We start from the raw sequence: 22295 nt of genomic DNA on the forward strand, positions 1-22295 counted from the left end.
TGGGTTAAAATCTGGGTTGTGGGGGGTGAGGAGAAGAAGACATGGGAGAAGAAGGCATTTAATACAGCAGGGAGAATCGCATAAATTTTTGCCAGGTGTACTAAACAGGTGTAGTATTTTATTGAAACTGCTTTTAGCTGTCTAAATTGATTTAAATATTGGATATTTAAATATTGATGCTGAATTTTATGCTGTATTTTTAATGCTGCATTTTATTGTCTTATGAATTGGTGGTATTCAAATGAAATAATAATAATAATAATAATAATAATAATAATAATAATAATAATAATAATTCGAAAAATGCCCACAGCAATGGGGGATGCAAGAGAGCTTAGGCTGAATAGATGCAAAAAATAAAGTATACTGGAATGTGGGCAGGATTTGTTCTGTGCTGAGGAGTTTGCCAACTTTTTTACTAGCCCCTGCTCCTGTGCCCCAAGAACACCCCTGTATTGTCCCAACAGCAGTATCTTCCACAATTGCAACACCAATTTGCAGTAGCAGAGGGTCCTAAAGACCCCCTCCTGAAGCCTTTTTCTACGTTTCCTATAACCCAAACCGGACAGGTTGGAGTTAACTTTGCCTTTGGTTGAGATCCCGCCCGCCCGCGCAGCTACTTTGTCCTACCCCAGTAGAAGATCCACAGAACTGCTCTGAGCAAGCAGGCGAAATAAATGCGCAGGCGCAAGCAGGGCGCACCGGCTGTGCAAATCTGTGGTTGCTGCCTCGCCCGCGCTCCATTTCCCAAAGGGGAAGCCCGTGTCTGCTTACAGCGCCACCTGCTGGTCGGAGGGAGAAAAGCGGGATCCTGGAGACTTTCCGCGCCCTGCTGGGAGGAGGAGGGAGGGAAGCAGTGGAGGCTGGTGGCTCCGACTTTGGTGGGGCTGCGATTCCATTCTGGGTTTCAGTCAGAAGAACCAGCCTGAACTCTAAAGGAACTATCAAAGGACTAAATGGGTTCAGCACTCTGGATAGCTCCTTTAGAGTCCTGCTGGTTCTGACTGGAACCCAGAGTGGATTAACAGCCCCACAGGAATCGGAGTCACCAGCCTCCACTGCTCCCCCCCGTACGTCCCAGCCACTGCACTCCAAATGACGCTGTAAAGCAAGGAAGGGAAAAATGGAGCGCGGGCGAGTCAGCAACCAGAGAATCGCAGCGACCTGCTTGCGCACGCGCACGCGCACGCGCACCACACTTAGCCCGGACATCTCAGAGCAGCCCGGGCTGGGCAAATAAGTTGCGCGGGCGGGCGAGATCTCAGCCAAATGACGTTAACTCCCTCGTGCCCGGTCTGTGTTGCAGGAGTCCTGCAGAGCGTCTTGGGGAGGGAGGGGTCTCAGGGCAGGAGGGGCCCCAGGTGGATTAGGTTGGGGCAGCAGTTCCACGGAGAGCCAGTGTGGTGTAGTGGCTAAGGTGTTGGCCTGGGAGTCAGGAGACCCGGGTTCGAGTCCCCACTCGGCCATGGAAACCCACTGGGTGACTTTGGGCCAGTCACAGACTCTCAGCCCAACCCACCTCACAGGGTTGTTGTTGTGAAGATAACATGGAGAGGAGGAGGAGGATTATGTACTCCGCCTTGGAAGAAAAAAGGCGGGATATAAATGCAATAATAAAATAAATACCGTATTAGCACCACCACCAACAGCAACAACAAAAACCCTAAGACACACCTGCGTTTCTAAAATGCACCCCATTTTTAGAGATGTTTATATGGGGGGGGGAGTGTGTTTTAGAATCAAAGAAATAGGGTAATAATTCAGCTTCAGCTGGTACAAAATAGGGCAGCAAGGTTATTAACAGGGACTGGCCGGCGAGATCACATTACGCCAGTCCTTTTCCAGCTTCATTGGCTGCCAGTCCAGGTCCGGGCCAATTCAAAGTGCTGGTATTGACATTTAAAGCCCTAAACGGTTTGGGGCCAGGCTATCTGAAGGAACGCTTCCTCCTCCCATATGTACCTGACCGGACCCTAAGGTCATCCTCAGGGGTCCTTCTCCACGAGCCCCTGTCAAAGGAAGTGAGGCAGGTGGCTACTAGGACTAAAGTTTCAGCATCACTTGAAAAGTTTGTTGTAATCCAAGGGGTGCTTCCAGAGGAGGCGTTTAGCGTGCCATCGACCCACATCGAGATTGGAATTTTACAGGGGCTCAGGTGTCGCCATCTTCCCTTTGTGACCCTCTTTGTGTTTTCTCACCATTTCCCCAAGGCATCTTCTGTCTTATTTCTTTTCTTGCCACAACAAATCCATTAAGGAGGGAAAGAAGGAATAAGCTACACCAAGTTCTCTGTGTGTTAAATTTTCAGTTTCATGCCAGTAGTGGTCCGGGCCTGATTCAAAGTGCTGGTATTAACATTTAAAGCCCTAAACGGCTTGGGGCCAGGCTATCTGAAGGAACGCCTCCTCCCATATGTACCTGACCGGACCCTAAGGTCATCCTCAGGGGTCCTTCTCCACGAGCCCCTGCCAAAGGAAGTGAGGCAGGTGGCTACTAGGAGCAGGGCTTTCTCCGCTGTGGCACCCCGGCTGTGGAATGAGCTCCCCAGAGAGGTCCGCCTGGCACCTACACTGTACTGCTTTCGTCGCCAGCTGAAGACCTTTTTATTCACTCAGTATTTTAACACTTAATTTTAACTTAAATTTAAATTTTACTGTTTTAACTCTGTATTTTAATCTTATATCAACTTTGCTGCGTGGTTTTATCCTGGTTGCGCTTTTTATACTGTATTTTGTAATTGTGTTTTAACCTGTTGGGTGTTTTATTGTGGTTTTAATTTTTGTGAACCGCCCAGAGAGCTTCGGCTATTGGGCGATATAAAAATGTAATAAATAAATAAATAATAAATTGGCGGTCTACAGTTGCTGAGGGTTGTCGTGACCCGAACATTACAAAGAATGCTTTCCAGGGTTCAACACCTTTATTGATAAAAGGGAAACGTTGCAATGGAGAAAAAACGCACTCCTGCCAAGTAGCACCCTTCTCACTCTTGCTGGGTGTGCCAACTATTGTATTAGCAAGTTCTGGTCATGTAAGCATAAAACAACTGAGCATGTGCAAAGTACGCTGGTTGCCTCAATAATAGGGTGACCCTATGAAAAGGAGGACAGGGCTCCTGTATCTTTAACAGTTGTATTGAAAAGGGAATTTCAGCAGGGGTCATTTGTATATATGGAGAACCTGGTGAAATGCCCTCTTCATCACAACGGTTAAAGCTGCAGGTGCCCTGCCCTCTTTTAAATCTGGTCACAGTATAACTGCAGTATAGCTCCTGTAGCTTTATAATTAGGGTGACCATATTTGGGAAACCAAAAAAGAGGACAACTAGCGTGTGTGTGGGGAAGCAGCTTTCTGAGTCCTGCAGAAAGTACGTTATTCCCCCGCCACCTTAAAGAACCCGATTGGAGTGGAGGAGGGGAAAGGATTTCATTCTGCACCACCACCATCCACTCCAATTGGGGCCTTTTCTATAATGTCCACGAATGACCCACTTTCCCCTTCAAGACCTCAATTGGAGCTCGGGGTGGGGGAATGATGTGCCTCAAGAAAGCATGTCATTCCCTCCTGCCATGCTAATGGAAGCCTTAAAGAGGAAGGTGTGTCATTCCAGGACATTATTGGAAATTATAGAAAATCCCCCCTGACACCATGGAAAGAACAAAAACCAGGACAAATCCGGGGAAATCCTGACAGTTGGTCACCCTATTTATAATCTCATTCTAGGGCATCGTGGGAAATTAGAACAGCAGCTAGGCCCAGCTGCCTGGTGGGGCTTTGAGGATGAGGCCAGAATATGTTTCTTAAGGGGTCCAGGGCAGGTATCCACGGTGGGCCTAGTCAGAGCGTTTGGCCCTGGCAGGTATCCGAGGCACCAGATGCTGCCTCAATCTCCTTACAGGAAAAGGCAGGCTAGAAACATAACAAAGAAAATCTTGGTCTTGTTTGCAATCTTTCACAGGAGAGGCAGGTCTCTTGCTGCAGCAGAGTTTCTGCCACTGGCACCATCACTGATAGTTCTTCAAATCAACCACCACTGGTAAAGGTATTTGGCCACCCAGGGGGAATCCGCACGTCGTTCTCAGGGCGCTTCCATCCGCCCCCAGTTACACAATCGTTTTCGGGGTGCACTGGGGGCGGATGGAAGCGCCCTGAGAACGACGTGCGGATTCCCTCCCAGTTCTATCAATGCACCAAAGAGAGGAGTAGAAGAAGCCACAGATGATTTCAGCTCAAGATGCCAGGCTGTCACACCTGTAAGGTGAAGGAGGGCTGGTTTTCAATGAAGAAAAACAACCTGCCCAAGGTCACCCAGAGACAATAACAAAATTGGCACATCCTGAATTCCAACTCCAGTAATTCTGGATAGCAGCTTTGCGTATGGTGGCCAGGTGCCCTGCTTTACTGAGGACAGTGGGCTAATTGAAGGAGTATCATAAGACAGTTTTCTGTTTGAAGGACTCATCTATTTCAGGGGTGTTGAACTTCTTTGAGCCTGAGTACTGAGTTCTGTTTTGGAGAAGCTCTTGTGGGCAACATTCCAGTGGTGGACAGGGCTGAATGAATAATCCCCCTCAAATTATCCCCCAGGGATGGAAATTAGGGGCAGGCAACCCAATCAATTTCATGGGGTCCACTGGCTTGGGGAGGGTATGATAGGGGAACCCAGCTTGGGCTATCGATTTGACTATTCATTCAACTGGTGAAACAAATAGTATACGGAGTTCATGTGGCATGAATAGATAAACGCATACAGGCTTACAGATGCATATGTGGAAATGTACCACATAACATGAAAGGGACACATCAGAGCCATGAAATAATTATTTACGACATTTATATACTGCTCCACATCTAAACAAATTCTGGAGCAATGAACTTTTTCCAGGTCTAGCCTTTAAGGCACTGCCAAGCTTTTCCTTGGCAGCTGTTTTAAAGCCTTTAGTTTTGGGTTTTTTTGGTTTGTTATCATTTTGCATTGTTTGCTATTTTTGTGTGTTTCATAAAATGATTTATTTATTTATTGCATCTATATCCCAGCTTTTTTCCTCCAAGGAACTCAAGGCAGCGTACGTATTCGTTCTCTCAATTTATCCTCACATCAAAAACTTTGTGAGGAAGGTTCGGCTGAGAGTCTGGGCCTGGCCCAAACTTACCCAGTGAGCTTCCACAGCTGAATAGCGCCCAGAACCCGGATCTCCCAACTCCCAATTCAACACTCTAACCACAACACCACACTGGCTCTCAGTGCTGTGTGTGGTTTTTTTTTTTAAAAAAAATAGAAAACTGGGGTAGAATTTAACAAGAATTAATTTGTGGAAGTAATTATCAAGCACAATTGTCCAAACCAGCCAATCCTATGCTGATGTAACCACCAGTGACCAAGTCCAGAAGTCAAATGCATGCCATAAATGTGGCCCTCTTCCATAACACCTATGATCTTAATACTATCTTGAAAGTGAGTTTAAGTGGGATTTCTTTCAAAGTGGGGGAGGGTTCTGGATAAGAAAATAACTTGCCCAGCACAGTTTCATCTGAAGGAGCCCTGTCCCCCTCTGAGAATCCTCTCCTAGGCAAGGAGTGCCTGAACTCTGGCTCCAAGGGGAACAACTCTCATCTTGGGAGGGACTGATGGGATTTGAGGGCCAACATCATCTGAAGGGCCATAGGCTCCCCAGCCCTGATCTGGGGTGACACGGCCCTCTTACTTACTCTCCAGGGAAAACGGTCTACCTGGCAGCTTCTTTTGCAAACTGCTTAATCTTGCTCTTTTGGAAGGCTGGGCTAGTTCTAGTGAGTGTTGTATAAAGATATTTTTAATTCTACCAGTTGACACTTTTATTGACGTAATTTGTTTTCTTCATATTAATTTCATACGAGCCGTTCTGTTAGGCATGTGGCTCAAAATACCAAATAAAATGTTGAAAACAACCTCAACGAACTTCCTGACCTGAAGGAAATGAATGGCTACATTGGAGCTAATCAGCCATCCCCCCAAAGGTGCATCAGGGTATGTGAAGCTGTAGTCTAACAGGGGTTATCAGTAGAATTCCAGGCCCTGCTGTAATGCAGTGTCCTTGGGGAAATCCATTTCACCCCCACTTATTGTGAAGACTGCAGCTAAGCTCAAAGGGAATAGGACATTCTGAAGGGTGGGGGTGGTGGAAGATGTCAGCATCCCAGCTAATAAACAATGTACCAACATGGCCTACTTGTGAGCCCTGTACCACTACCCTGGGATTATCTAGTGTCAGTTTTCACATTGGGAGCAGATGGCTGGCTGTGGCAAAAAGGGCAAGCCAGAGACTACCGTCTGTATTTTCTGACAGCAGGCTTTCCTTCTCCCTTCCCAGGTCAAGGACATGACAATCTTGCAGCAGCATATCTCCTCCCTGGACATAATTTTAACTGATGTTGCTCTGCCCAAGGTAGGTGAAATAGTAATAAAAGAAGTCTTAATAGAATGTCTAAAGCTAAAGGGAGGGAAGCAATGAGGGAGATGAATAACCTGTTGCAGAACAAACCCAATTTTGCATCCCAGCCAACCCCACCTTTGAAGTTGGACCACATTTAGCTAATCCCCTTTGAAGCATCTCATCTCTCTTCAGTAACACCTACATTCTTGGTGATAAGATGAAGGCATACGTGGGCTATATTTTTGTCTATTGAAGGGGTAGAATAACGTGACACATCAAGGCAACAACCTTCTGCTCCAGCCATCCCTGCTTCATTATCATTTATTACATTTCTCTACTGCCCCATAGTCAAAGCTTTCTGGGTGGTTGACATAAAATTAAAAACATATACAATTTAAAACCATAAAAATATGCAGCATACACAACATACATTTGAAACCATAAAAACATGCAGCATACACAACATACATTAAAAAAAACCCACAATAAATATGCTTCTTCTGCCTTTATGCAATTCCAATGTGAGGTGGCTGCCCTCTGCCATCCCCGTTTGCACCCAAAAGGAAGCCTAGGCAGGTACAATTGAATTGGCTCACCTTTGTTGGCACCTTTTCCATAAAACTCCACATATATTGCTATATCAGCAATCCCCAACCTGGTACCCTCCTAATGTTTTCAACTTCAACTCCCATCAGCCCTTGCCAACACAGCCAATGGTCAGAAATGCTGGGGATCATAGTCCAAAACCTCTGAAGGGCACTAGGTTGGGAAAGGTTGTGCTCTATAAACTAGTGATGGGAAGATGTGCCTCAGGTGAAATTGTTGTTTTCCTGTAGTTGCTCAAACAAGAGTTCTAATTTAATATGAAATCTCATTCAATGTGTCTGGGCTTTTCACCTTGGAAGTTTCCTCACACTCAGCTACATTTCCAGGAAGGATCCATCACGATGCCCCATCATTAAGCCACCTTCTATTAGGTCATCATTGCTAAGCTGAGACGTCCTCATGAAGGGGACTCTGGCTATGTGCAACACAGTTCTAAGTCAGCCATGCGCTGATGGCCTTGGCAGCCTTCCCAACGTACAACTTGAAGCAGCGAATTGACATTTGGAAGCAAGCAAAACACATAAACATACAACCCAGAGCTATGAGTATCTTCTTCCCTGAACTACTTAATGAATTCCATAGTGGTCCCCAAAAGTTCCATTGGGCTCCCTCAACCATTCTATTTTGTAGGGACAATTTCCTTTCTGGCCCCATTTCAGAACTCATGGTTCCGAGGGCTTTGGCCATAGAGTTTCTCAGTTCTTCTAGGGCTGAGGATAATTTTAAAATATCCATGTGATTGGCACCTGCCTCATAAAAGGGAACAGCTCCTCTGAGGTACATTTCTATTATTGCTCCTCCATTAGCATTGAGTTAATTGTGAATCTGGGGAGCAGGCAAGGATTTCAGGGTTCTCCCAGAGGAGGAAATATATGAAAGGGAACACAGGCCAGGGTCACTGCACGGAAGCATTTTGTGGACACTCTCTCTGCATTGCCAAAATGTTCCAGCTGCATATGCATAGACAAATATAATCTGCACATAGGTCAGACTGTCTTGGAAGGGATCTGCCAGACTCCTGCTTTTCCCTTGGCTCATCTGAGCATATATTTGGGTACTATTAGCATATGGGGAGGGTACCCACTTGTGCTAAAGGGTAAAAAAGTTCTCGTTACTTCAGGAGACATTTTCCCCATCCCACTCATGACTGGCCAGGACTGAAAATATGGGTAGGCCACTTTTGGCATCTTTGGGCCTGTGAGAACAGACCCAGAAGTGGGTCTTGTTCTGAGTCTTGTTCTATCTGCTTTACATGATGGAGGAAAGTGTTGCCTTAGTAGAAGGAACTCACAGGGGTTACAAATGGGAAGACTAATAGGATTTCTCTTTTCATGAGAATTCTATCAACAGAATTATAGTAGGCCCATTTGTGTGTGAGCGTAAAGACCCGACCGGGGATTAAAGCGAGGGTGAGAGAGATGCGGGGCTGAGACCGGAGCCCTTTGGAACCGCTGCTGCCGTAGTCATTGGGCTGCAAGGGATCCTGGCCTTCTGAAGCCATCTTACTTGGGAGTCAGAAACATTGGAAGCCGAGGGCTTTACTTCTGAGTATTCATGACTAGTCATCAGCGCTTAAGCTGGATTGAGTTCCGGCGAACCCCCGTTAATGCGCCAGCCCAGGTGCATGGGTGCGTGCAATTGCGCCCCTCTGTGGGAACTGGACAGGGCCAGGATGCTCCGTGCGTACGAGGTGTGGACTCCCATTCCCTGGAGAAACGAGATGGAAACGATGAAGTACCAGTTGGATGCGTTTTATAGCGAGGCAGCCACGCAAAATGATGTCTACATGGGGTCGGTTCAGCCTATCTTGCGCCATCTGCTAGAGGGGCAGAACGCCAGCATCTTGGCTTATGGGCCGACTGGAGCAGGCAAGACACACACCATGTTGGGGAGTCGGGAGCACCCAGGGGTGATACCGCGAGCCGTCTGGGATGTCTTGCAAATGACCAGGGATGCTTCCGGGGAAGAGTGGAAATACTCGGTCTCCATGTCTTATCTGGAAATTACCAAGAGAAGGTTCTGGACCTCCTCGAGCCCTCTCTCCGAGACCTGCCAATCCGAGAGGATCACAACCACCAGATCCTCATGCCGGGCTTGACACAGAAAGAAATCACAAGCTTCACGGACTTTGAAAGCCATTTCCTGCCCGCCAGCTCCAATCGGACAATGGCGCCCACGCAGCTGAACCGGAGCTCCAGCTGTAGCCACGCTGTCCTGCTGATCCGGGTGGGCCAGACCCAGGGCTGGCTGCCGTACGCCTGCCGAGCCGCCAAGCTTTGCCTCATCGACATAGCTGGCTTGGAGGACAACCGGCGGACGGGCAATAAAGGCCTGCGGCTGAAGGAGAGCGGGGCCATCAACACGTCGCTCTTTGTGCTCAGCAAGGTGGCCGACGCCCTCAACCAGGGCCTGCCTCGGGTGCCCTACAGAGACAGCAAACTGACCCATCCATCTTCTGCAGGATTCTCTGGGCGGTAGCGCTCACAGCTTGATCCTTGCATACTACTTCAACACCCTCACAAGCCTCAATTTTGCCGCCAAGTCCAAGCAAGTGGTGAACAAACCTTTCACCCGGGAAACCCTGCCAGGAATCGAGTCCCAAAGACCTTCCGCAGACTTCAGTGATGCAGGCCCAGAGGCCAAGAGACCTTGCCCAGAGGAGGAGCAGCCCAGCGTGGTTGAGGAGAAGTCACTTAGCTCCGTGCTGCCTTTGGAGAATCTTGACCCAACCGTGGTTGAACGGCTGCTGCGGTTAGAGGCCTTGGAAAAGGAGCACGCTGGGTCCGGGAGTCACGGCTTGCCGCTCCTTAACACACCACACAGGGAACGGCTGGGCGTTTTGAAGCTGCTGGATGAGACTCGCCGTGAGCTGGAGACTCGAAAAGAAAAGCAGCAGGAGATGGAAGCCAAGGTTCTGCAAGAGAAAGATCGTGCACTTGCCCCACGGGTGTTGGCCAAACCCCGAAAACAGGCAGCGGTATTGCCCCTCCAGCAAGTGCAGCCCGTTGGAGAGACTCAAGGGGAAGAGGAAGGCATTGTCGTCATAAAGCAGAAGAAGGGAGGCTGAAAGAGAAAGGCAACATCCCTTAACTCCGAAAATGAGGCTCCCCCAGAGTGGGAGGTGGAGGTCCGTCCCGATCTGCTGACTCGCAGCAAGGAGAACACAGAATCATAGAATCATAGAATAGCAGAGTTGGAAGGGGCCTACAAGGCCATCGAGTCCAACCCCCTGCTCAATGCAGGAATCCACCCTAAAGCATCCCTGACAGATGGTTGTCCAGCTGCCTCTTGAATGCCTCTAGTGTGGGAGAGCCCACAACCTCCCTAGGTAGCTGATTCCATTGTCGCACTGCTCTAACAGTCAGGAAGTTTTTCCTGATGTCCAGCCGGAATCTGGCTTCCTTTAACTTGAGCCCGTTATTCCGTGTCCTGCACTCTGGGAGGATCAAGAAGAGATCCTGGCCCTCCTCTGTGTGACAACCTTTTAAGTATTTGAAGAGTGCTATCATGTCTCCCCTCAATCTTCTCTTCTCCAGGCTAAACATGCCCAGTTCTTTCAGTCTCTCTTCATAGGGCTTTGTTTCTAGACCTCTGATCATCCTGGCCCTCCTGAATTCGGGCTCCGTGAAGGTTCTCATGGCCCTGCGCCGGATTGGCAAGAAGAAGGCTCAGCTGATTGTGGCCTGGAGAAACCTCTACGGGTCATTCAAGGAGGTAGAGGACCTCGGAAAAGTTCATGGTATCTCGGCCAAGCAAGTCTCTTCTTTTCTGAAGGCAAATATTCTTGAACATATTGGAAACCTTCAGTAACCAGATCGACACTTCCACTGCACCTTGACTTTTTTTTTTATTAACAATGATTGGATTTTTATTTCATTTAACTTTTAGTGCATTTTAAGGAATTGGAAAGCATGTTGGACTGAAAAATGAGAATTATAGTAACAATAATAATGACTGTGAAAAGCAAACACACTAAGTAAGGCCAGCGTGGCTGAACCCATGAATAACTAGTTTCTAAACCAGTTTTCACTGAGGGCAAATCCCGTCAGTTCAGTCTCTTCAACTTCACTTTGAGGTCTCCCGAGGGGTTAGCCGTCCATCTGGTGGTCATGGGAAAGCCATCCGCAACTGCAGTCGGTTTTTTCTGGGCTGGGCAGCCTGCATCGCTCCGTTGGGAATCGCTCTCTGTCCCTTGGTGTCATCTCTTGACTGGCGTCGGCAGTCACTCTTTTGCAGTGCGAGAAGTAGATCCAGCTGTTGTAGCCCTCAGACTTACGGCATTAATTACCCTTAACAGCGGCGTTGGTCGCAAGAAGCACCTGATACGGACTTTTCCACCTCGGTTGCAGGACGTTCTTCCTTTGAAACAATTAGATGTTGATCCAATCTCCAGGCTGGAGATTCAATCTCCAGGCTCTAGTACAGCCTTTCTCAACCTGGGGCGCTCCAGATGTGTTGGACTACAACTCCCAGAATGCCCCAGCCAGCTCTGGCTGGGGCATTCTGGGAGATGCAGTCCAACACATCTGGAGTGCCCCAGGTTGAGAAAGGCTGCTCTAGTAGTTGATGCAATCTTTTGACTACCTGTGAATGAGAAGCTTGAACACACTTCATTAGGTTCTTGCAATAGTCAGACAGCAGTTCATCTACTAGCTCAGTCTGGCAAACCACTCTGTATATGGCTCAAAATACCCAGAAGATACAGGTTTTCCTCTCCTCTGAAACATGGTGTGTCCTTATATCCTCAATATTCCCTTTTCTTAAATGCAAAAAGAGATTTCATTAAATTCCAAGACCCCCCAGGTGATCAGGCTGGAAGTTGGGATTTCATGAAGAGGAGTCAGGAAACTCAAACCAGTCTCCAAAGGAGGAAAAGGTCACATCATGCCTTGCAACAAGGTCACAATACGTTTAGGGTATCAAGACATGCTCTATGGGGTGAGTAATAAACTTTACATTCTTTACTTACAGAGGCGGTCAGGTCCACTTTCCTGTTTTGCTTGGTCTCACAGAATTCCTGGGTTGGGATTCGAGCGTGCTCCGGACCCACGGTTCCACCCGAAGGGGAGGCCAAGCCAATAGGGATTTCAAAAGGTCCCTTACCTTGGTGCGCGCTGGGATGGTGGTCCGAGCTTTGTCGACTCCCAGACAAGGAATCCAGGTATTGTTATGGATTTCCAAGGCACTGACAAAGACATCAGCAACAGCGTTCATTTCGGCAGCAAAAATTTTATATTACAGAGTAAAGAAACTCCGTTTGCGTGACTCTTTTCTGGAAGAATTACCTAAATACTTTATGAACTCATCCTTCAGGATTAGAAGCTGCTGTGCAGGAGGATGGTCCATATGGATTGTTGAGGGTCAAGGAGTCAGCAGGGTCCAGAGAAGCAAGGCGACATCTTGAGGTTAACTTACAGCTGACTGCAGCAGAGATCTGGTTCCAGCTGGACTGATTTATGCCTGGTCCTTAAGAAGCAAAGCAGGCTAATTAAGTCAGCATGTTACTTTCAAAGGAGGCACCAAGCTACGGCTTCTTCCTTCTCTACCGTTCACATCTGAACCTATGGCATCTGTACAGATGAAGCATCTCTGGGTCTGCTTCCTGCACATAGGGACATCTGAGAACAACATTGGAGGAGCCAAGCTGTTCGTCCAAACTTTCTGTGGAGTGCTGTCAGCTGGACCATGAGATCTCTTGCCTGATGGGTATCAAGGTAGGTTTAGGTCCCTAACATCCCAATGAAAGGAATGCTTTAACGGGCAGCTGGGTAGCTATAAGTCCCTGGCATCCCAATGAATGGGACACTAGCTGTGGCTAACAAAGTTTTAAGTCCACCAGCCCCTTAACGGCTGGCAGGGTAGCTATAAGTCCCTGGGGTACTAGCTGTGTCTAATACAGTTTTTAATCCACCAGCCCTTTAATGGGTGGCAGGATAGGTATAAGTCCCTGAGATCCCAATGAATGGGATACTAGCTGTGTCTAACACAGTTTTTAGTCCACCAGTCCTTTAATGGGTGGCAGGGTAGCTATAAATCACTGGGGTACTACCTGTGTTTAACACAGTTTAATGTCCACCAGCCTTTAACAGGTGGCAGGGTAGCTATGAGTCACTGGGGTACTAGCTGTGTTTACCGCAGTTTAATGTCCACCAGCCTTTAACAGGTGGCAGGGTGTCTATAAGTCCCTGGGATCCCAATGAATGGGATACTAGCTGTGTATAATACAGTTTTAAGACAGCCAGTCCTTTAATGGGTGGCAGGGTAGCTTTAAGTCCCTAGGGTTCTAGCTGTGTCTAACACAGTTTTAAGTCAGCAAGTCATTTAATGGGTGGCAGTGTAGTTATAAGTCTCTGGCATCTCAATGAATGGGACACTAGCTGTGTCTAACACAGTTTAATGTCCACCAACCCTTTAACGGGTGGCAGGGTAGCTATACGTCCCTGGGATCCCAATGAATGGGATACTAGCTGTGTCTAACACAGTTTAATGTCCGCCAACCCTTTAACGGGTTGCAGGGTAGCTACAAGTTCCTGGGATCCCAATGAATGGGATACTAGCTCTGTCTAACACAGTTTTAAGTCAGCCAGCCCTTTAACTGGTGGCAGGGTAGCTATAAGTCCCTGGGATCCAAATGAATAGGACACTAGCTGTGTCTAACACAGTTTAATGTCCGCCAACCCTTTAACGGGTGGCAGTGAAGCTATAAGTTCCTGGGATCCAAATGAATGGGATACTAGTTGTGTCAAACACAGTTTTAAGTCAGCCAACCCTTTAACGGGTGGCAGGGTAGCTATAAGTCCCTGGGATCCCAATGAATGGGATAGTAGCTGTGTCTAACACAGTTTTAAGTCAGCCAGCTCTTTAATGGCTGGCAGGGTAGCTTTAAATCCCTGGGATCCCAATGAATGGGATCGTAGCTGTGTCTAACACAGTTTTAAATCCACCAGCCCTTTAATGGGTGGCAGGGTAGCTATAAGTCCCTGGGATCCCAATGAATGGGATACTAGCTGTGTCTAACACAGTTTTAAATCCACCAGCCCTTTAATGGGTGGCAGGGTAGCTATAAGTCCCTGGGATCCCAATGAATGGGATACTAGCTGTGTCTAACAGAGTTTTAAGTCAGCCAGCCCTTTAACGGGTGGCAGTGAAGCTATAAGTTCCTGGGATCCCAATGAATGGGATACTAGCTGTGTCTAACACAGTTTAATGTCCGCCAACCCTTTAACGGGTAAAAGAGAAGCTATAAGTCCCTGGAATCCCAACGAATGGGATAATAGCTGTGTCTAGCACAGTTTTAAATCCACCAGCCCTTTAATGGGTGGCAGGGTAGCTTTAAGTCCCTGGGATCCCAATGAATGGGATACTAGCTGTGTCTAACACAGTTTTAAATCCACCAGCCCTTTAACGGGTGGCAGGGTAGCTATAAGTCCCTGGGATCCCAATGAATGGGATACTACCTGTGTCTAACACAGTTTTAAGTCAGCCAGCCCCTTAACGGGTGGCAGTTAAGCCATAAGTTCCTGGGATCCCAACGAATGGGATAATAGCTGTGTCTAACACAGTTTTAAGTCAGCCAGCCCTTTAACGGGTGGCAGGGTAGCTCTATGTCCCTAGCATCCCAATGAATGGGACACTAGCTGTGTCTAACACAGTTGTAAATCCACCAGCCCTTTAACGGGTGGCAGGTAAGCTTTAAATCCCTGGGATCCCAATGAATGGGATACTAGCTGTGTCTAACACAGTTTTAAGTCAGCCAGCCCTTTAACGGGTGGCAGTTAAGCTATAAGTTCCTGGGATCCCAATGAATGGGATACTAGCTGTGTTTAACACAAGTCAGCCAGCCCTTTAACGGGTGGCAGGGTAGCTATAAGTTCCTGGGATCCCAATGAATGGGATACTAGCTGTGTCTAACACAGTTTTAAGTCAGCCAGGTCTTTAATGGGTGGCAGGGTAGCTTTAAGTCCCTGGGATCCCAATGAATGGGATACTAGCTGTGTCTAACACAGTTTTAAGTCAGCCAGCTCTTTAATGGCTGGCAGGGTAGCTTTAAGTCCCTGGGATCCCAATGAATGGGATAGTAGCTGTGTCTAACACAGTTTTAAATCCACCAGCCCTTTAATGGGTGGCAGGGTAGCTATAAGTCCCTGGGATCCCAATGAATGGGATACTAGCTGTGTCTAACGCAGTTTAATGTCCGCCAACCCTTTAACGGGTGGCAGTGAAGCTATAAGTCCATGGGATCCCAATGAATGGGATAATAGCTGTGTCTAACACAGTTTTAAATCCACCAGCCCTTTAACGGGTGGCAGGTTAGCTTTAAGTCCCTGGGATCCCAATGAATGGGATACTAGCTGTGTCTAACACAGTTTTAAGTCAGCCAGCCCTTTAACGGGTGGCAGGGTAGCTTTAAGTCCCTGGGATCCCAATGAATGGGATACTAGCTGTGTCTAACACAGTTTTAAGTCAGCCAGCCCTTTAACGGGTGGCAGGGTAGCTATAAGTTCCTGGGATCCCAATGAATGGGATACTAGCTGTGTCTAACACAGTTTTAAGTCAGCCAGCCCTTTAACGGGTGGCAGGGTAGCTATAAGTCCCTGGGATCCCAATGAATGGGATACTAGCTGTGTCTAACACAGTTTTAAGTCAGCCAGCCCTTTAACGGGTGGCAGGGTAGCTATAAGTTCCTGGGAACCCAATGAATGGGATACTAGCTGTGTCTAACACAGTTTTAAGTCAGCCAGCCCTTTAACGGGTGGCAGGGTAGCTATAAGTCCCTGGGATCCCAATGAATGGGATACTAGCTGTGTCTAACACAGTTTTAAGTCAGCCAGCCCTTTAACGGGTGGCAGGGTAGCTATAAGTTCCTGGGAACCCAATGAATGGGATACTAGCTGTGTCTAACACAGTTTTAAGTCAGCCAGCCCTTTAACGGGTGGCAGTGAAGCTATAAGTCCCTGGGATCCCAATGAATGGGATACTAGCTGTGTCTAACACAGTTTTAAGTCAGCCAGCCCTTTAACGGGTGGCAGGGTAGCTATAAGTCCCTGGGATCCCAATGAATGGGATACTAGCTGTGTCTAACACAGTTTTAAGTCAGCCAGCCCTTTAACGGGTGGCAGGGTAGCTATAAGTTCCTGGGAACCCAATGAATGGGATACTAGCTGTGTCTAACACAGTTTTAAGTCAGCCAGCCCTTTAACGGGTGGCAGTGAAGCTATAAGTTCCTGGGATCCCAATGAATGGGATACTAGCTGTGTCTAACACAGTTTAATGTCCGCCAACCCTTTAACGGGTAAAAGAGAAGCTATAAGTCCCTGGGATCCCAACGAATGGGATAATAGCTGTGTCTAACACAGTTTTAAATCCACCAGCCCTTTAACGGGTGGCAGGGTAGCTTTAAGTCCCTGGGATCCCAATGAATGGGATACTAGCTGTGTCTAACACAGTTTTAAATCCACCAGCCCTTTAACGGGTGGCAGGGTAGCTCTATGTCCCTAACATCCCAATGAATGGGACACTAGCTGTGTCGAACACAGTTGTAAATCCACCAGCCCTTTAACGGGTGGCAGGGTAGCTTTATATCCCTGGGATCCCAATGAATGGGATACTAGCTGTGTCTAACACAGTTTTAAGTCAGCCAGCCCTTTAACGGGTGGCAGTTAAGCTATAAGTTCCTGGGATCCCAATGAATGGGATACTAGCTGTGTCTAACACAGTTTTAAGTCAGCCAGCCCTTTAACGGGTGGCAGTTAAGCTATAAGTTCCTGGGATCCCAATGAATGGGATACTAGCTGTGTCTAACACAGTTTTAAGTCAGCTAGCCCTTTAACGGGTGGGAGTGAAGCTATAAGTCCCTGGGATCTCAAGGAATGGGATACTAGCTGTGTCTAACACAGTTTTAAATCCACCAGCCCTTTAACGGGTGGCAGGGTAGCTTTAAGTCCCTGGGATCCCAATGAATGTGATACTAGCTGTATCTAACACAGTTTTAAATCCACCAGCCCTTTAACGGGTGGCAGGGTAGCTTTAAGTCCCTGGGATCCCAATGAATGGGATACTAGCTGTGTCTAACACAGTTTTAAGTCAGCCAGCCCTTTAACGGGTGGCAGTTAAGCTATAAGTTCCTGGGATCCCAATGAATGGGATACTAGCTGTATCTAACACAGTTTTAAATCCACCAGCCCTTTAATGGGTTGCAGGGTAGATATAAGTTCCTGGGATCCCAATGAATGGGATACTAGCTGTGTCTAACACAGTTTTAAATCCACCAGCCCATTAACGGGTGGCACGGTAGCTCTATGTCCCTAACATCCCAATGAATGGGACACTAGCTGTGTCTAACACAGTTGTAAATCCACCAGCCCTTTAACGGGTGGCAGGGTAGCTTTATATCCCTGGGATCCCAATGAATGGGATACTAGCTGTGTCTAACACAGTTTTAAGTCAGCCAGCCCTTTAACGGGTGGCAGTTAAGCTATAAGTTCCTGGGATCCCAATGAATGGGATACTAGCTGTGTCTAACACAGTTTTAAGTCAGCCAGCCCTTTAACGGGTGGCAGTTAAGCTATAAGTTCCTGGGATCCCAATGAATGGGATACTAGCTGTGTCTAACACAGTTTTAAGTCAGCCAGCCCTTTAACGGGTGGGAGTGAAGCTATAAGTCCCTGGGATCTCAAGGAATGGGATACTAGCTGTGTCTAACACAGTTTTAAATCCACCAGCCCTTTAACGGGTGGCAGGGTAGCTTTAAGTCCCTGGGATCCCAATGAATGGGATACTAGCTGTATCTAACACAGTTTTAAATCCACCAGCCCTTTAACGGGTGGCAGGGTAGCTTTAAGTCCCTGGGATCCCAATGAATGGGATACTAGCTGTGTCTAACACAGTTTTAAGTCAGCCAGCCCTTTAACGGGTGGCAGTGAAGCTATAAGTTCCTGGGATCCCAATGAATGGGATACTAGCTGTGTCTAACACAGTTTAATGTCCGCCAACCCTTTAACGGGTAAAAGAGAAGCTATAAGTCCCTGGGATCCCAATGAATGGGATACTAGCTGTGTCTAACACAGTTTTAAATCCACCAGCCCTTTAACGGGTGGCAGGGTAGCTATAAGTTCCTGGGATCCCAATGAATGGGATACTAGCTGTATCTAACACAGTTTTAAGTCAGCCAGCCCTTTAACGGGTGGCAGGGTAGCTCTATGTCCCTAGCATCCCAATGAATGGGACACTAGCTGTGTCTAACACATTTTAATGTCCGCCAACCCTTTAACGGGTGGCAGGGTAGCTATAAGTCCCTGGGATCCCAATGAATGGGATACTAGCTGTGTCTAACACAGTTTTACGTCAGCCAGCCCTTTAACGGGTGGCAGTGAAGCTATAAGTTCCTGGGATCCCAATGAATGGGATACTAGCCGTGTCTAACACAGTTTTAAGTCAGCCAGCCCTTTAACGGGTGGCAGGGTAGCTATAAGTTCCTGGGATCCCAATGAATGGGATACTAGTTGTGTCTAACACAGTTTAATGTCCGCCAACCCTTTAACGGGTGGGAGTGAAGCTATAAGTCCCTGGGATCTCAAGGAATGGGATACTAGCTGTGTCTAACACAGTTTTAAATCCACCAGCCCTTTAACGGGTGGCAGGGTAGCTTTAAGTCCCTGGGATCCCAATGAATGGGATACTAGCTGTGTCTGACACAGTTTTAAATCCACCAGCCCTTTAATGGGTGGCAGGGTAGCTATAAGTCCCTGGGATCCCAATGAATGGGATACTAGCTGTGTCTAACACAGTTTTAAGTCAGCCAGCCCTTTAACGGGTGGCAGTGAAGCTATAAGTTCCTGGGATCCCAATGAATGGGATACTAGCTGTGTCTAACACAGTTTAATGTCCGCCAACCCTTTAACGGGTGGCAGTGAAGCTATAAGTCCCTGGGATCCCAATGAATGGGATACTAGCTGTGTCTAACACAGTTTTAAATCCACCAGCCCTTTAACGGGTGGCAGGGTAGCTCTATGTCCCTAGCATCCCAATGAATGGGACACTAGGTGTGTCTAACACAGTTGTAAATCCACCAGCCCTTTAACGGGTGGCAGGGTAGCTTTAAATCCCTGGGATCCCAATGAATGGGATACTAGCTGTGTCTAACACAGTTTTAAGTCAGCCAGCCCTTTAACGGGTGGCAGGGTAGCTATAAGTTCCTTGGACCCCAATGAATGGGTCACTAGCTGTGTCTAACACAGTTTTAATTCAGCCAGCCCTTTAACGGGTGGCAGGGTAGCTATACGTTCCTTGGACCCCAATGAATGGGATACTAGCTGTGTCTAACACAGTTTTAAGTCAGCCAACCCTTTAACGGGTGGCAGGGTAGCTATAAGTCCCTGGGATCCCAATGAATGGGATACTAGCTATGTCTAACACAGTTTTAAGTCAGCCAGCCCTTTAACGGGTGGCAGTGAAGCTATAAGTTCCTGGGATCCCAATGAATGGGATACTAGCTGTGTCTAACACAGTTTAATGTCCGCCAACCCTTTAACGGGTGGCAGTGAAGCCATAAGTCCCTGGGATCTCAATGAATGGGATACTAGCTGTGTCTAACACAGTTTTAAATCCACCAGCCCTTAAACCGGTGGCAGGGTAGCTTTAAGTCCCTGGGATCCCAATGAATGGGATATTAGGTGTGTCTAACACAGTTTTAAGTCAGCCAGCCCTTTAACGGGTGGCAGGGTAGCTATAAGTCCCTGGGATTCCAATGAATGGGATACTACCTGTGTCTAACACATTTTTAAGTCAGCCAGCCCTTTAACGGGTGGCAGGGTAGCTATAAATCCCTGGGATCCCAATGAATGGGATACTAGCTGTGTCTAACACAGTTTTAAGTCAGCCAGCCCTTTAACTGGTGGCAGGGTAGCTATAAGTCCCTGGGATCCCAATGAATGGGACACTAGGTGTGTCTAACACAGTTGTAAGTCAGCCAGCCCTTTAACGGGTGGCAGGGTAGCTTTAAATCCCTGGGATCCCAATGAATGGGATACTAGCTGTGTCTAACAGAGTTTTAAGTCAGCCAGCCCTTTAACGGGTGGCAGTGAAGCTATAAGTCCCTGGGATCCCAACGAATGGGACACTAGCTGTGTCTAACACAGTTGTAAATCCACCAGCCCTTTAACGGGTGGCAGGGTAGCTTTAAATCCCTGGGATCCCAATGAATGGGATACTAGCTGTGTCTAACACAGTTTTAAGTCAGCCAGCCCTTTAACGGGTGGCAGTTAAGCTATATGTTCCTGGGATCCCAATGAATGGGATACTAGCTCTGTCTAACACAGTTTTAAGTCAGCCAGCCCTTTAACGGGTGGCAGGGTAGATATAAGTCCCTGGGATCCCAACGAATGGGATAATAGCTGTGTCTAACACTGTTTTAAGTCAGCCAGCCCTTTAACGGGTGGCAGGGTAGCTCTATGTCCCTAGCATCCCAATGAATGGGACACTAGCTGTGTCTAACACATTTTAATGCCCGCCAACCCTTTAACGGGTGGCAGGGTAGCTATAAGTCCCTAGGATCCCAATGAATGGGATACTAGCTGTGTCTAACACAGTTTTAAGTCAGCCAACCCTTTAACGGGTGGCAGGGTAGCTATAAGTCCCTGGGATCCCAATGAATGGGATACTAGCTATGTCTAACACAGTTTTAAGTCAGCCAGCCCTTTAACGGGTGGCAGTGAAGCTATAAGTTCCTGGGATCCCAATGAATGGGATACTAGCTGTGTCTAACACAGTTTAATGTCCGCCAACCCTTTAACGGGTGGCAGTGAAGCCATAAGTCCCTGGGATCTCAATGAATGGGATACTAGCTGTGTCTAACACAGTTTTAAATCCACCAGCCCTTAAACCGGTGGCAGGGTAGCTTTAAGTCCCTGGGATCCCAATGAATGGGATACTAGCTGTGTCTAACACAGTTTTAAGTCAGCCAGCCCTTTAACTGGTGGCAGGGTAGCTATAAGTCCCTGGGATCCCAATGAATGGGACACTAGGTGTGTCTAACACAGTTGTAAGTCAGCCAGCCCTTTAACGGGTGGCAGGGTAGCTATAAGTCCCTGGGATTCCAATGAATGGGATACTACCTGTGTCTAACACATTTTTAAGTCAGCCAGCCCTTTAACGGGTGGCAGGGTAGCTATAAATCCCTGGGATCCCAATGAATGGGATACTAGCTGTGTCTAACACAGTTTTAAGTCAGCCAGCCCTTTAACTGGTGGCAGGGTAGCTATAAGTCCCTGGGATCCCAATGAATGGGACACTAGGTGTGTCTAACACAGTTGTAAGTCAGCCAGCCCTTTAACGGGTGGCAGGGTAGCTTTAAATCCCTGGGATCCCAATGAATGGGATACTAGCTGTGTCTAACACAGTTTTAAGTCAGCCAGCCCTTTAACGGGTGGCAGTGAAGCTATAAGTCCCTGGGATCCCAACGAATGGGATACTAGCTGTGTCTAATACAGTTTTAAATCCACCAGCCCTTTAACGGGTGGCAGGGTAGCTTTAAGTCCCTGGGATCCCAATGAATGGGATACTAGCTGTGTCTAACACAGTTTTAAGTCAGCCAGCCCTTTAACGGGTGGCAGGGTAGCTATAAGACCCTGGGATCCCAATGAATGGGATACTACCTGTGTCTAACACAGTTTTAAGTCAGCCAGCCCTTTAACGGGTGGCAGGGTAGCTCTATGTCCCTTGCATCCCAATGAATGGGACACTAGGTGTGTCTAACACATTTTAATGTCCGCCAACCCTTTAACGGGTGGCAGTGAAGCTATAAGTTCCTGGGATCCCAATGAATGGGATACTAGCTGTGTCTAACACAGTTTTAAGTCAGCCAGCCCTTTAACGGGTGGCAGGGTAGCTATAAGTTCCTGGGATCCCAATGAATGGGATACTAGCTGTGTCTAACACAGTTTTAAGTCAACCAGCCCTTTAACGGGTGGCAGGGTAGCTATAAGTCCCTGGGTTCCCAATGAATGGGACACTAGGTGTGTCTAACACCGTTGTAAATCCACCAGCCCTTTAACGGGTGGCAGGGTAGCTTTAAATCCCTGGGATCCCAATGAATGGGATACTAGCTGTGTCTAACACAGTTTTAAGTCAGCCAGACCTTTAACGGGTGGCAGTGAAGCTATAAGTCCCTGGGATCCCAACGAATGGGATACTAGCTGTGTCTAATACAGTTTTAAATCCACCAGCCCTTTAACGGGTGGCAGGGTAGCTATAAGTCCCTGGGATCCCAAGGAATGGGAT

At 47.6% G+C, this 22295-nt stretch overlaps 1 pseudogene; it reads left to right on the top strand.

Moving 5' to 3' along the window:
- Nucleotides 1-8555: 8555 nt before the first annotated feature.
- On the top strand, nt 8556-10848 carry LOC134410264 (kinesin-like protein KIF22; annotated as a pseudogene).
- The last annotated feature ends 11447 nt before the right edge of the window (nt 10849-22295 follow it).

The sequence above is a fragment of the Elgaria multicarinata genome, chromosome 1 (assembly GCF_023053635.1).
Source record: "Elgaria multicarinata webbii isolate HBS135686 ecotype San Diego chromosome 1, rElgMul1.1.pri, whole genome shotgun sequence".
Classification (NCBI taxonomy): Eukaryota; Metazoa; Chordata; class Lepidosauria; order Squamata; family Anguidae; genus Elgaria; species Elgaria multicarinata.